This window comes from Coffea arabica, chromosome 10c (assembly GCF_036785885.1).
Source record: "Coffea arabica cultivar ET-39 chromosome 10c, Coffea Arabica ET-39 HiFi, whole genome shotgun sequence".
Classification (NCBI taxonomy): Eukaryota; Viridiplantae; Streptophyta; class Magnoliopsida; order Gentianales; family Rubiaceae; genus Coffea; species Coffea arabica.
Window position 1 is genome coordinate 19,660,128 of NC_092329.1, and position 15,860 is coordinate 19,675,987.

At 35.9% G+C, this 15,860-nt stretch overlaps 1 long non-coding RNA gene across 1 annotated transcript; it reads right to left on the reverse strand.

Annotated features, from left to right (window-relative positions):
- Positions 1 to 2,796: 2,796 nt before the first annotated feature.
- Positions 2,797 to 12,361, reverse strand: LOC140016146 (uncharacterized). Its single transcript, XR_011822501.1, has 2 exons — positions 4,141 to 12,361; positions 2,797 to 4,023 (listed from the first exon to the last, which is right to left on the reverse strand). It is a non-coding gene; the product is annotated as an uncharacterized lncRNA (long non-coding RNA).
- Positions 12,362 to 15,860: the final 3,499 nt, after the last annotated feature.

The following is a 15,860-nucleotide window of genomic DNA, read 5'->3' on the forward strand; positions in this document are numbered from 1 at the left end:
AAGGTCATTAGCTGTGAAACTGATGAACGAATCTGGGGGTCTAGGGAATTCCTCTTTTGCTCAATTTTTTTTTCTCTCGTTGTGCGTTCAGTGTTACGTTGTTTGTCTCTATTTGGCCATTAGTTCTGGTCTGCTGAAATTTGTGTCCATAATCAATAACTTTGGTTTCATTTGAAGTATTCAGTGTTAAGGAGTTTTTGAGGGGATGGGTTCACTAGATTTGTTTGGAGCTTTGCATAATTGCTGCTTCATCGAAGCTTGCAGAAGGCATTTGTTGCTCAAAAAAAAAAGTTTCCCCGCGGCTTTGTATGGGATTTTTTCCAAAGAATTTAACACTTGGCTCATGGTTTTACATGTAAATGATTTGACTCCCATCAGGTTTGTTTTAGTTTAGTAAACTTATGGTTTTGCCACTGTCCATCCATTTCTATCGCTTGGATAAAAGAGATCAGTTTAATTCCATCCGAGAGTTTGAAGAGATGTTTTCTATGTGTGTTGAGTCTTTTGTTTGTTTTTTATTGCAAGATTATGGTAGGGATTTTTAGATTTTTTATCTGGGGAATTTGGTTGGAAGCCACTGCAGAGGTTTAAGTCATTTTAATGGTGTTTTGATAAGCCATAAGCCTGCATCTGAAAAACATTGCAAAAAACCTCCTTAGCTGCCAAATTTGTTGTTGTAGCAGAAGGCTTTATTCGGTTGCCTTTGTTGGCATTGATGTTTATCACTTGATTTATGATTATTTCATCCTATCTGATTCCAGTTTTCCGAGTGTATAAAGAAAAGCCGCTGTTTTGTTTTCATTTCGCTCACTTGCAGTTTTTATATGCTGGTTCAATAAGAGTTGTTTCTTTCTTCTGCCGTTATTTCTTTCATTTTTTGCAGTCATCAACTCAGATTTTCTGCCTTAATCTTACAATAAAAGTGTGGTATTGAATTTGGTAATGGTTGGAATTGCATCTTGAGGTTTATTTCAGTTCAAAGTTTTTTTTTTGGTGATGCATTTGGTTAATAATGAAACACAGCATATCATATAGGAAAGGAAACCAGAATTGCAGAAGGCCTTCTACGTAATTGCATGGTTTTTGCATGAAAATAACTTCTGAATATTACACTTTAACCCCTCAAGTTTTCCCTTATGCCACTATGACCCGGAAGATTAGGAAAACTAATCAATTTGATCCCTGTGATTTTGTAGCAATGCTACAAAGACCCAATTACATTCCAATCTCTTGCAATTAAGTCCTAAGTTGATTGCAATTTGAACTATTATTTGATCTTGTCCTTTACTTGTGGACCTTTGAGTTCTTAAATGTTTCGATTGGATTCGAATGATTGACTAATTCTTTCAAGTAGGTCTTTGTCTGCTTTAAACCTTTGAGTATAGGTTGTTTAGTCTATTTGGGTGTTTTAAGTGCTTCAATTTCGTGTTATTTTTATTCCATGTAATTAATTGGTAATTAAATTGGTGCATTAATCCCTTGCTTTGGTGGTTTTAGCCCAAGTTATCCCTTTTTTTGGTGACTCTAGCCCAAGTTAAGTTTTGTTCACTTTACTAACATCACAAACGGGGAGGTATAACTTCTTCTATCCCTTTTTGTCTCTCTCCTATGTGATCCAACGTGCTAAGTGAGAATTGCATGTCTACTTGCTTCCTTACCTTTCCTTATTTCCTTTCATTTATTTCATTTACTTTGGCCTTTATTAAGTTATTCTTTTATGGGGTATGTGTACACCTCTTGGCTTGTAATAGATAGGGCTTGGAGAGCATTTTTGTCCATTTTTCCCCTTCCCCTTTTTGTTTTAGTTAGCGAATGTAATAAGTTCATTAAATTGATTGCTTGCTTTTGTTGCTACGTGTTAATTTGCTTTATTAGGCTCTTGCATTTAGTCGAGCATGCTAAGTGTTATGTGCTACGTGTTTATAGGTGATTGGCATATCTACTTGCTTCTATAGTCATGGAAGAATGTGATGGATGAATGTACGTCACCACACTAGTCCAACGCTAGTTGTGGCTCATTGTTCGTTTCCACTAGTCCAACGCTAGTAGGAATTCATAGAAAGGGCTAGTCCAATGCTAGACCTAATAGACCGTCCCTCTTGTTAGTACATACTTGCATGTTTCACTACATTTCATGCATTTTTCTTGGTTTTTTAGCATTTTGCATGCTCCTCCAACCCTTTTCCCTCATTTTAGGTTTTTGCATCCTCATGCTAGTTATAGGGTACATTTGCTTGAGAGTCCCCTTTCGATAAGGGAAACGAGCGAGTGTGGCTACAAAATAGCCTTAGCACGCTAGTTCTCCCTTCTAATCAAAGGAAAAATCAAAGTCGTGAAGTTAGGAGTCATTCCCGTACCCGACTTGATGCATTCCTCCAGGTTCATACATTCTCATTTTTATTATATCACTTTTCTCACTTTCTTTATCCACATTCTTTCACTACTTATATTTTTCTCAATCCACATGCCATGTTTGCATATTTTTCTTCTTTTATCATTTATTTTCTACCTCACAAATTGCACCCAATTGCACTTATATGTATCTACTATCATATTTTCATCCATTTGCACACAAACACCTTTATTTTCTCAATTGGCACACTTGCACTTTTCTTACATTCGCACACTTACACTCATACTTGAGTCCTAATTTGCACTAACCATGACCTCCATGAGGGCTTTTCTTATTGGCCACCACAACTCATGTGGTTGGGACCAAAAAGCCTCATAAGAGACATTTTAGATTTAGGATTGCATTTTTCTTTCTTTTTTTTATATATCCATTAGTCACGTCCAACATGCAACGCATATTTTGGGTAGAAGAATTAGGAAAAGTGGGGCTAAGTCACGCAACTAGCTTTGGCTAGGGTAAGGGAGTGCCTTAGGTCTTGCCTTTGCCTTCTTCCTTATCAAATGTGGCCCCTGATCCCTTTCTTTGGTTACGTAGACCTAAAAATTCTTTAAAAGGGTTTGTTTACTTTTTCGTTCAAAAACAAAAAATCATTTTTGGGTGACTTGGTACACCCTAACTCTATACCAAGTGGCGACTCCATTTTTTCATCCAAAAAACCCTTTTTGAACTTTATTTGGCCAAATCGTCGCATTTCACAATCCCACGGCCATCTATTTTCACTTTCACACACGTTCACATACATATCTCACACACTACCTTCACACCATCAAAAAGTGGGGCGCGACAGCAGACGCATGTGCGTCAGGAAGACTGAGAGGTGGTCTTCCGGGTTGGTTGAGGCATCATACATCTCAATGCTCGGGATCTTGAACATTCGGGGTAGTGGGTAATCCTCTATCTCCTGGGAAAAGGGCGAGGTGGAGTAGTTTTTCTCGTACAACTGCGGCCGCAAGATCTGCTCGAGCTCGTCTTGGACAGGTTTCCACGGGGGGAGGTCTCGCGGCCGGCTCTTGACAGACCGTGCAGGTGAACGCTCGAGCCCATTCCGCGTGGGTTTCCGTGGGGAGGGGTCTCTTGGACGACTTCCCGCGGACCTGTCGCAGGAGTATTTCTCGCTGTCCCCGACCACCGAGACTCGGGGGCGAGAGGGACTCCGTGGCCGTTTCCTTCTGGGGGGCTGGTCGCGTGACTCATCCTTCGAGGGGTCGGGGAGTGGTTCTTTCTCTTTCCCCTTCGCCTTGGAGGTCTGTGCCCCACCGGTTTCGCCCCCCTCCTTCGCCTGCCAGATGATGTCTTCCAGCATAGGGAGGTTCTCCGTCACGAACTGGAAAATCTGTTGTCTCCGTTCCCCTGACAGGGCTGAGCCCCCGGCGCCCAGATCCGCCCCGGTCTCCATCCGCCGGGAGCCCTCACCGGCTCCAGGGCCAGTGCTATCCATGGTCCGCTTGGAACGGGTTCTTGCCATCAACGCAACTGCACTTACCTCTCGGTTCCCACAGACGGCGCCAACTGAAGAAGCGCTGAGCTTCCCCGGACCGAGCTGAACTGATGAGCTCGGCGCACTGATGGAAGAGCTGGTTCCAAGCCTGCAAGACAAGCAGAATGGTGATCTAACATGGGGCCCCAAGGTCGTCCCCGAGGGCACCCAACGGTCAAGTTAGATTTCCGGTGGATGAGGTTCACGGGAAGTAAAACAGTCGGGAGTAACTGGCGAATAGTGAGCGTACCTTCACACCATCATTTCGGGACCATTTCCTCTTATACCTTCCTGAGAGTCCCACCTCCGTACGTTTCGGGACCTGCCCAATATAGCCCTTATCCCGTGCCGAGGGGGATCTCCTCCACCCTCTGCGGGATGGTCCCCTGTCCCTTCCGGAGCCCTAGCAGCAGCGCGGCCTAGGACGGTTGCCAGGGGCCTGGGGGGCCGAGGCCCAGCTCGGCCGTACCTGGGCTGCCACGTGTCCACGCCCAGGACGGGGCCTCTGCAGTGTACACAAATTTTATTGGCCATGGTTTTATGCTTTGGCCTTGACACTGTGGTCGTTGCTCTTTATCGTTTAACTAACGACAACAGAGGTACTACTTGAACAAGTTAATGACAACTGCGATACCTTTTTTTGTTCATTCATTCTATTTCTTAACAAAAAAATAGAGGACAATTTTATATGTTTTACTCTAGTGGGGGCAGGAATTCTTAGCAAATATTATGTTCATTATCATAATAATGATTTTATGCTAGCCCTTGCAACAATGAAATCGTTGTTTATTGGAATTTGCTTAAACCCTCATGAATAAAAGGATGACAGTGTTAGATAGCAGGATTGAACAGACTATTGCTTATTCCAGTCTCGCTCTGGTGTTTAAGTCAGAATAAGAGGTTTTGATCAGAATCTACATAAAAAGAAGTGAATTGAAGTTTGCGACAACAACACTGGCACCGATCTTTGCATTGATATTATAGCTGGTGTTTTTCTGAAAGCATAACGAAGGAAAGTCTGATGAAACACCGACGCCTATCTTTTCGTCAGTGTAATCGCCGATTTTCTTCTGCATTATAGGCGCAAAGTTTTATTACCACTTCAACAAATCTAATCGAGGGGGATTCACTCACAACCTTTGCAGGCTATAAGTATGAGTTGTTTACGCGAATTAAAGGAGCAGGAATATTTAGACCTACTCATCTTTTCACATAACTTGTTGTGTAGATGAAGGATCACATATGCGAGAGCACAATCAAGGAGCACAAGGGAGGATGTTGGAGCAAACCACGTGACACTGTTTGTATTAATAGCCATAATTCACGTTTGTATTACTCTTTCAATTGGTGGTAACCGAAGCCATTATTTTCTATTAAGCAGAAAGTAGGGTTAGGGAACTGACCCAGGAGAATCGATTGATTGTTGCAATCAGTATTCTTGCCTCTTGGTTTGATTTAAACATATTGTCCTTTAATTACGTGTTAATGCTTCATCAATATGAATTTGTCGAGTCAAATGAACGGTGGGCGGTGTATAAAGTTTAGAACTGGTCTCGAAAATTATGTGGCCCAGAATTATGTTCAAGACACAAGTTTGAAGTATGGAGGCCATGTAGCAAATGAAAAAGGGGTATCTAACTAAGAATCAAAAAATGACGCCAATATTTTCTGCAAAAAAAAAATCACACAATCCAAACAAAGCATTGGAACATGTGCAATCCAAATGGTTTTCGCATTTTCCATAGAAAAGCTATAGTGATTTTCCATTGAAAAATCGCAATCCAAATGCAGCCTAAGTTTGAAATAATTGTACTAAAAATATGAAAGGCTAGAGTTTGTTTACAAGATTCATTTATAGAGGTTATATTCTTTTTTTTTGGAAAGCTTTTAATTGATGTGGAATATATATTTTAAAAAGTTACTACTTATTTCAAATTTTCATTGATTTTGAATTCTTTTAAATTTTTCCTTTTTTGGCATTCTCTTTACATATTTGTTTCTTGGCATGAGTTTTCTTTTGATGAAAAAAATTTTTGTTGAGTTTTAGATGAATATGTAAAATATAAAATTAAAGCAGTATAAATTATTTTTAAAAAATATTAAATGATGAGTCCAACAAGACAGGGTGGGTACTTGTTGATCTGATCCTCTTTTAGCAAGTTTTTGACAATCGGGTACACACTGATATGCAAAGCTGGTCAGCCAAATGGTGCATAGGATGGGTAATTAATCAGTGCCCACCCTTATTTATAGTAGTTATAACTACATAACTCCTTGTATATGTTGTGCATGTTGATTTCAAATTCTTGTAATTAGCCATTGTGATCATAAAAACTAATGAATGTAAATATCAATGTGAAGTGCTTTTAAGAATTTTTGGAAAAACTATTTTTTTATTATCTTTCCTACCAATTAAAATCTAACTTTCCATTAGTATAGTTTTAAAATATTTATTTTAATATCTATGACCCTAATAACTATTTAATGGTTCAAATAATTTTTGAAATTGAATTTATTTAAAACTCAATTGATAACTTATTGAAATGCAAAGAAAATAAGGATTTGTCTAATGAGTGCCCACTAAGCACTCGTTAAAATATAGTTCAAGTGTTAATATTTTGGAATGATAAAATTAAGTAGGAAAAGTAATTTTTTTTATAGTGTATGTGGTAGGATTTGAACCCGGAACCTTTCACTTACACTTCTTCCCCCCGAATCACCCAACCGATCCCTCCCCAAATAAGAAAAGTTTATAAACACAATGTAGAAAAATAATTGTTAATTTGTATATTTACATGGCAGGCCATTTGTAATTTAGATATTTTAACAAATACCGCTAGGTATCTGTTAGAAAAATCTAAAAATATAACTTAATGTTCATATATGTTAAAGGAAATTCAATTAATTGTTTGATTATTGCTAAAAATAAAAAATCGAATTCGTTATGAATTAATTATTACTAGTTTAAAACAACAATATACATATACAATACCAAATTTGGAACTAAATTTTTTTTTTTGCGAACCCCAATGCAGGGGGTGGAATGCCAGCCAAACTTTATTAGGAGCTAAATATGCAAAATAGAACAAGTATATAAGATATTAGTGCCATAAATAAATTAAATAAAAATAAATTTAATTAGAATTCTTATTACCCAGTTAATACAATTTCATTCTAATTTGCATTTTACTTCATCTTAAAACCCTTACTACCACTATTTGAATTTTGGGGAAATATAATTATTCAAAGTCAAAATATTGGGGGACCAAAAGTGTATTTTCAAAGTTGATGACTAATGGCAATTTGATATTAATCATTAGTCATTATTGAATTTCTATTAGTTATTCTAAATGTGCCTAAAATTAAAAAAAAAATTGAAGGACCAATTTACTTTAGACGAAACATTAGGGATCAATTTAGTACATAGGTCAACATTTTTTACTTTAGTCCTCTACCCAATGAAGAATGTAATGATGCATTGGCAATCATGGCATCTAGTCTAAGGTGTCAGTTTCACTACCTACTATTGAAGTGAGTTGTTGGATGCTGAGTGTAAACTGGTGTTGGTTATTGATATCTTTCATTTTTTTGATGTCTATAAATTAATAAAAGTTATTATTTAGAAGACTATCTAGATTCATTATATCTTTCTGTCGCGCCCCATTTTTTTGATAAATAAATAAATCGTTTCAGAAAGATGTATTGTTTCAATTTTGATTGAAAAATGATTTTTGTGAGTTGAAAAGACATGGGTCTCAATGGGACTTGGAAAGCGACGATTCGACCCAAAAAATAGTTTTAAAAAGGGTTTTGAAATGAAAAGTTTGGAGTCGCCACTTGGTAATGATTTAAGGTGTACCAAGTCACCTAAAAAATGAGTTTTAAAGTCAAGTAATAATAAACCCTTTTTAAAACGACTCCTAGTCTACGTAAAACAAAGAAAAAGGTTCGGGAGTCACGTTTGACAAAGGGGAAGGCAAGGATAGACTCCAAGGCACCCCTTTGACCTAGCCAAGGCTAGTTGCGTGACTTAACCCTAACTTTCCTAACTTTCTACCCAGGGTATGTATTGCATGTTGGATTATGCCTATATGAATGCAAAAACGAAAAAATGCAATCCTAAATTCTATGATGTCTCTCATGAGGTTTTTGGTCCCAGACCACATGAATTGTGGCGGCCAATAAAGGGAAACCTCATAGAGGTCGATTGATGCAAATGGTGACTCAAGTGCAAGTGTGCAAGTGTATGAAAAGATTCATGTATGAAATGGTGTAAAAAAAACAAAGTGTTTGTGTGCGCATGTGAAGAGAAAGTTCACGTGTGAATTTGGATGAAAAATCAAAGTATTAGTGTGTGAGTGTGTAAAGAAAGTGCACGTGTGAATTTGGATGAAAAATCAAAGTATTAGTATGTGCAAATGAATGAAGATAGAATAGTACATATATAAGTGAAACTTGAATTTCATTTGTGAAGTAAAGTAAATAAATGATAAGGAGGTAGTGAAAAAATATGGATTGAGAAATGTAAGAGAAATGTGATTAAAAGAGTATGGAAGTGATAAAATGAAAGTATGACCCTAGGGGAATGCAACAAGTCGGGTACGGGGGTTGACTCCTAACTTTTCGACTTCTATTTTCCCTTTGATTAGAAGGCAAAACTAGCGTGCTAAGGCTATCGAGTAGCCACACTCGCTCGTTTCCCTTATCGGAAGGGGACACTCAAGCAAAATGAACCCTATAGCTAGTATGGGATGCAAAACCTAAAATGAGGGGAAAGAGGTTCGAGGATCATGCCAAATGATAAAACTAAGAAAAATGCGTGATATGTGGTGAACAAGCAAATGATGTGCTAACGAGGGAAAATCCTTAAGGGTCTAGCGTTGGACTAGCCCATTCTATGAATTCCGACTAGCGTTGGACTAGCGGAAACGTACATTCATCCATTTCATTCATTCATGGCTATGAAAGCAAGTAGACATGCCAAAACGCTCGTAAACACGTAACACGTAGCACTTAGCATGCTCGACTAGATGCAAGAGCCTACCAAAGCAATTAAACATGTAGCAACAAAAACAAGCAACCAAGGGGAAGGGGAAATGGACCAGATGCTCTCCGAGCCCTATCTATTACAAGCCAAGAGTGTACACATACCCCATAAAAGCATAAAGGGGAAGGGGAAATGGACCAGATGCTCTCCGAGCCCTATCTATTACAAGCCAAGAGGTGTACACATACCCCATAAAAGCATAAAGGGGAAGGGGAAATGGACCAGATGCTCTCCGAGCCCTATCTATTACAAGCCAAGAGGTGTACACATACCCCATAAAACTTAAATAAAAGTAAAAGCAAGTAAATGCATGCAAGGAGATAAGGAAAGCGAAGTAGACAGGCATATTCACATAACACATAAGATCACATAGGAGAGACAAAAAGGGATAAAAGAAGTTGTACCTTCCCCCCGTGTGTAATGCTAGTAAGGTGAACAAGACTCAGCTTGGGCTATGGTCACTAAAGAAGAAGCTAATTTGGGCTAAAACCATTTTAAGGAAAGGATTAATGCACCAATGGAATGATAGAATAACAATCAGAATTCGTCGAACATCTAATCCTCTTTCACTTTGCAACTTAGAAATGATCAAATAATGCATGAATTCTAAGCAAGAGTGAGTTATTGATCAAATTTCTGAAATAGCAAAACTACCTAAGGATCCAAAAGCAACCCTTAACCAAACCATCAAGACCATTTGAAACATTTTAGAACTCAAAAGGTTCATGAGCATGAAAAGGTCAATTAATCAACTTACTTAGGGAAATTAAAAAAAAAGGCAACCACAAGCTCATTTAGACACAAGGTTCACAAATCCATGCATCGAACATCACCTTAGCAAAACATGGTAACCAATGAAGGCCAACAAGCAATTGAATTGAAACATTAATGCTACCAAAGACTCAATGGTGAACACTAACCAAGCATTCAAGCTCAAATCAAGTACCTCTAGAAACTTCAAAAATCCGAAGGCAAAGAAAAGGTCAAGTAATGGCTGAAAATGAGACCTACTAAACTCAAATGCAAAATGTGATTAGAATACAAATCCAAGCCTAAAAAAATCTATTAAACTGATTGAACCTCAAAATGCATCCTAAAACTCACTAAACATCTTACCCAAAATCACGTCAAAGCATACCAAGAGCAATTAGGATTCTAGAATGACAAAAGTGATTAAATTATTCAACTAATTGGACCATACCAAGACAAGGGGGGAACTTGGGGGGTTAAAGTGTAAATGTTTTAGGACCCAATTGCAAGAACAAAACACATAAATGGGCCTTTGGAGCATAGCTAGAGACTAGAGGGAACAAAGTACAATTTTCCCTTCTTGATCATGCATGCAACTACGTAAGAAACAGAATTTTCTGCAGCTACAAAAACTTGTTGCCTTTTCACAAAACTTGCGGCCAATTCCAGCTACAATTACATCCATTCCATCACACGAATCAAGTTCATCAAACCAGAAATCGTTGACCCAAATCAAAAAACATGAAATTAATGCAGCCTTCATACGAACGAAAGTGAAAAAAAAAAAAAAAAAGTTTCTGCAATGAATTCCAATAAATAAATTGTTGCAACATTTTAGAACTTCAGCAAATCTCTTCCCTTACAACCATGTTCATGCCAATTCTTTATTCAAATCAAGCACATTCATGCAACCAAACTTAGAAGAAACATGCTGGAACTATAATCTAACGAAATCAGCAAAGCTTGGAACCGAATATGGAAGAAAACAACAAGACAAAGCCGTGAGTTTCTGGTTCAGCAAACTGAAGTGCATTTTCCAGCAAATGCTCAAACATGATTCAAACATTTTAGGCTCAAACATGCAACCTCTTCATTAATCCACTTAACACAAGATTTAACTAGCAAATTGGATGCACAAACCCAGCTTGTGAACTGTTGCAACAGAAAAACAAACAGCGGCAACGTAAGGATAAGCGTAGCTTTCCCTATTGGTCTGAAATTTCAGCAGCCTCTGGTTATGTGCCTAGATGTGAAAAGTCAAGCAACCCATGCAAAACCTTCCAATTCAACAACTACAATCTAATGCAAGACTTCAAATTATCACTGAAAATTCAGTTCAAGCAACGGAATACAAATGCAACAGAAGAAAGACTGGAACTTGCGTCCATGGCCAGTCATGTCATTTGCCAATAATGTTACTGCTGCATTTCATTTCCTTTAGCCCAGATTTTTTGAGCACAACTTTGGTATTCAAACCAGTAAAACGCAAAAGGAAAAGATGCAGAATCAAGGAAATATTCATGCCAAACAACGTAACATGCTGCAACAAAAATTCAGCAAGCTATGAAGCTTTCGGCAATCTGAAATTCATTTTCCAGCAGGCATTTGATCCTTGTCTAAACATGCAACTAAACTCTACTTCAAAACATGATTCTACCTCATGGCATACGTGCACACGGTATTCCAATCATATGGCAAAACAAATCACACATTTCAACAATGCAAAAGCTTCAACCACCCGAAAGTGCAAGGCTGCTGTCATAGTATCCAAATCCCAACAGAACAAAACTTAATCAAGCAGGGGGAAAGTCACGGCTGCAACAGCTTTTAGCTACTTGTGGCAATCCAAAAATACTCCACCCTTTGCTACTTAAACAATGGTAGCTAAACACACATGGGATACTATCTAACAACAAACAAACACCCAAGAGACAATTTAATCTACTCCAGAAAAAATTCAGCAGACCAAAGAGGTTGTCTTTTTTAAAAACCGCCGCAACAAAACAAAACAAAGTCAAGGCCTGTTGCGGCAGACCCTTGTTAATCTTCCTAAACCCAAATCGTAAAGAAAAGACACTAGGAATGAATTTGCAACTCACGGATCATGGGCATGCTGCTTACGGAGGAAAGAAAAACATGAAAGTTAACAGCTTTCTGGAGTCATAGGTTTTCCATCACACATATTCAGAATACACATAATACCCCACGTACAAATTCATGCTTGGAAGCTTCAAGATACTGAAATAAGGAAAAGAAGAACCACTTACGGTATGCGAGCTTTTCTTGATGAAGGTCCGCAGCTGCTAAATGGCGTGAGGGTTGGCGGTTCCTCCTTGCTCTCCGCCGTATCCTTTCTTCCCTCTTAGCCGCTCCAGATTTTCTTCTCAGCCGCCCCCTTTGCCTCCCCGATTCCCTCTCTCGTTTTCTTGGATCTTCTAAGCCCTTTTTCTTCCTATCACCCCTAACCCCAGCTCTCTCTTTCAGTTTTTCTCTCGCTGTCCCCACTCTCAATCTCTCCGCTCTCAGTTTTTCTTTTTACCGTTCTTACTCTCCCCCCCAAAAAAAAACCCTTTGCGGCTGATGTTTTCTTTCTATTTATCCTACCTCCCAATCTCCTAAACCCTTGCTTGAAAGGTGAGGATGAGGGACAAGGACAGGCCCTCACATCCAGCCCTCCAAAGGGCAAGCCTGGCCGTCCTTTGCACGCTGCAATTTTTTATTGCAGCGTGCACTCTGCGAAATTTTTTTTTTTTTTTTTTTTTTTTTTACAAAAAAACTTGATAATTACAGAAATGATACAATAAAATATAAATAATAATAATAACAAAATTACACAAACCAGGTAATAATAATAATAACAAAACAAAAATAATTTTAAACAAAAAACTAAACAAAAATGGCCATTTTTAATTTTCCAATTTGATTTTTTGTTCTTTGCTTCTTTTTCTCAAAATAACTTAATAAAAATAACTAAAGTGCCCAAAGATTGAATTTAAAGAAATAAACATATTTTTGTGAACAAATTTTCCTTTTTTCTTTTTCTCTTTTTTTTATTTTTCCAATCCAACTAAAGCCTATTTTTTTTTGAATTTTTCTTCTTTTTCCTCTTTTTCTTTAATTTTCTCTTTTCTCCTTTTTTATGATTTTTCATTTTCATTTTTCTTTCAAGAAAGCATTGAATAAAAACAAAAAGACTAAAACATATTTTTGATGTTTTCCTTTTCTTTTTTCTAAAAACTCTATGCTAATTTTAAACTTAAAAGCTAAAACTAAAAACTAACTAAAACTAAAACTAAAAGTAAACAAGAATAAATAGCAAATGAAATAGGTAAACTAAAAGGGCGAAAATGAATAAAACTAAAATATCATAACAACTAATAGTGCAAAACACACAATAACGAACTAAAATGCAAGCAATCTAAAATGAAAATCATGAAATAGATGCTACATAAAATTATTCAAAATTTGGTGTCTACACTTTCCATGTTGTAAGTGTGTGTGTATATATATATATATATAGGTTCATGCCGTCTTAACATTTATGTGTGAAAAATAGAGAGAACATTTCCCCAAATTCTTTCTTCTTAACATGGTATCAAAACAGCAATTTTAAGGTCTCTACTTAAGTGCTACTCTAATATACCTTTAAACAAGAAACAATGACAAAATCATTCAAGATTGTATAGGATGGGAAAGGACAAATTAACTCCATTCTTGAAGATTTGGCTACAAGAATGATAAAAGTCTTGCATAGATGTCAGACCTATACCAAAAAATGATTTTTTCATGCCTCATAGTGGCATCAAGTTTGTCGCGGCCTATTTTTGGCAATGAAAAGGATGTTTACAAAAAATATGGTCTTTCATTTAAAAATAAGTGAAATGGCCTAAAATGGAACTTTAAAAAACACGACAATTTGGGTCCAACATTTAGTCTAAAAAGGGTTTTTCAAAAAATAAGAATCACTATTTGGTATTGAGTTTATGTGTACCAAATCACCCAAAATGTTTTTAACAAAAGTTAAATAAAAATAAAATAAAACCCTTTTTGACAACTCCAAATCTTTGAAAACAAGATAAAATGAGTCCGAAAGTCACGATTGAAGAAGAGAAGGCAAAGGTTCGATTGAATCAAATCTAAGGCACCCTTTTAACCTAATCTAAGTTAGTTGCGAAGTTTAGTCAAAAATTTTTCTAATTTAATCCTTAAATTTATCACGTTTGAAAGTTTTCTACATGGATGCAAATCTAAATTTATAAAAAATGTCAGAATGAACAAAATGTCCATTCAAGGATTTAATTAATATTAATCGTATTAATTGCGAAGACCAAAATAATCTCTTGAAGGGATCACGAGTATGTAAAGATGAAATTCGAAGGAAAGAAAGTTAAATTATATATAGATATAAGTGATCCAGGAAAAAGGAATGTGACATAATGGGTATGGGAGGCAAAAACTCATGACATAATTTTTCTTATACAAGGATCGCCTATATCCATGTTCAAAGAGCAATTCTCCTAATCTAGACAAGCAAATGAACTAACTTATTTTATAATTTTTTAAATGAGATGCAATCCTAAATGATATGATTAACACATATAGAGGGTAGAGGATAATATAATACGAAAAATTATGCAAATGAAAAAAGATCCTAAAATAAAAATTATGCATGAAAATATAAATGTCACACAAAAGATGAATCTAACGCATGAACAATCTAAGGGTCTAGTGTTGGACTAGCCCATTCCTCGAAGTCCTTACTAGCGTTGGACTAGCAAGCGGAAGGGGAAGCCACAACTAGCGTTGAACTAGTGAGATGACATCATGCATTCATAATACATAGTAAAACAAATAAGGCATAAATTAAAACAAATAAACATGTAAGAGCACGTAGCACATAACACATAAACATAATATTTAGATACAAAAATTCTAAAGAAAACATATAAACAAATAGACCAAATAAACACACAAAACCTATCTATTACAATAGGGAGTCTAACTACAATCTAAAATAAAAAAAAATATAATAAAATAAACCTATATATTACAATACAGGACCTCATTACAATCTAAAATAGAAAAATATAATGAAATAAATCTATCTATCTTATCTATTACATTGGTATATCTAATTACAATTTTTCAAAAATATTACCTATCTATTACATCTTGAGGAATTAAATAGCTCCCAAATAATTATAAAATTAACTAAACAAACATAAGAAAATTTGAATAAACATTTGAATTAAATAAATGACAAAACATGTAAAAACATATAAACACATAGGAGCATGTAGAAGCACATAAGAGCACGTAATTGAAATTTAAATGACAATAGGGGTACCTCCCTTTTTGAGTGGTGACTAAATGGAGTCAAATTACCCTATTTATATTCAAAATGAACAAAAGAATCACGGCACCAATTTAATTGAAAAAATAATAATAATAAAAGTACTAAATTCACAATAATATGTTAAACATAAAGAAAACTTAAGAATATCTAAAAATTACGAGATGAATACACTCAAATAGAACATAATTAGCTATTAATAAAAAGAAAACAACCACAATAAAAAATATAAAAAAAGTCGATAGGGACAAAATTATAAAAATAAGAAATTTGAGGTCAAAAATATAATTTTTTAAAAGTTTATGGGTCAAAATTAAATTAAGATAAAGTTCGGAGATCAAAATGCAATTAAATTAAGGATCTAAATGAAAGAAATTTAGAATTTTTGGACCACAATAAAATTACTCAAAAAAATTAGAGACCTAATTGCAAAATTTGTTTTTGACTTGAGCAAAATATCCAGAAAAGAAATTTGAGTTATCACCTTAGCACGTGTTCCGGACAACTTCGGCTCAAGTGAAAAATGAAAATTTTCTTGTAGAGAAAATAAAGAGAAGCCCACCTAAGAAAACCAAGTAACTAAGTAACAAAACATTGGACTTAACTTCTTAAAAATCTAACAAAAATAAGAAAAATTGAGGTCAAAAAATAATTTTTAAAAGTTTAGGGGTCAAAATTAAATTAAGATAAAGTTCAGATATCAAAATGCAATTAAATTAAGGACCTAAATGAAAGAAATTTAGAATTTTCGGACCACAATAAAATTACTCAAAAGATTAGAGACCTAATTGCAAAATTTGTTTTTGACTTGAGCAAAATA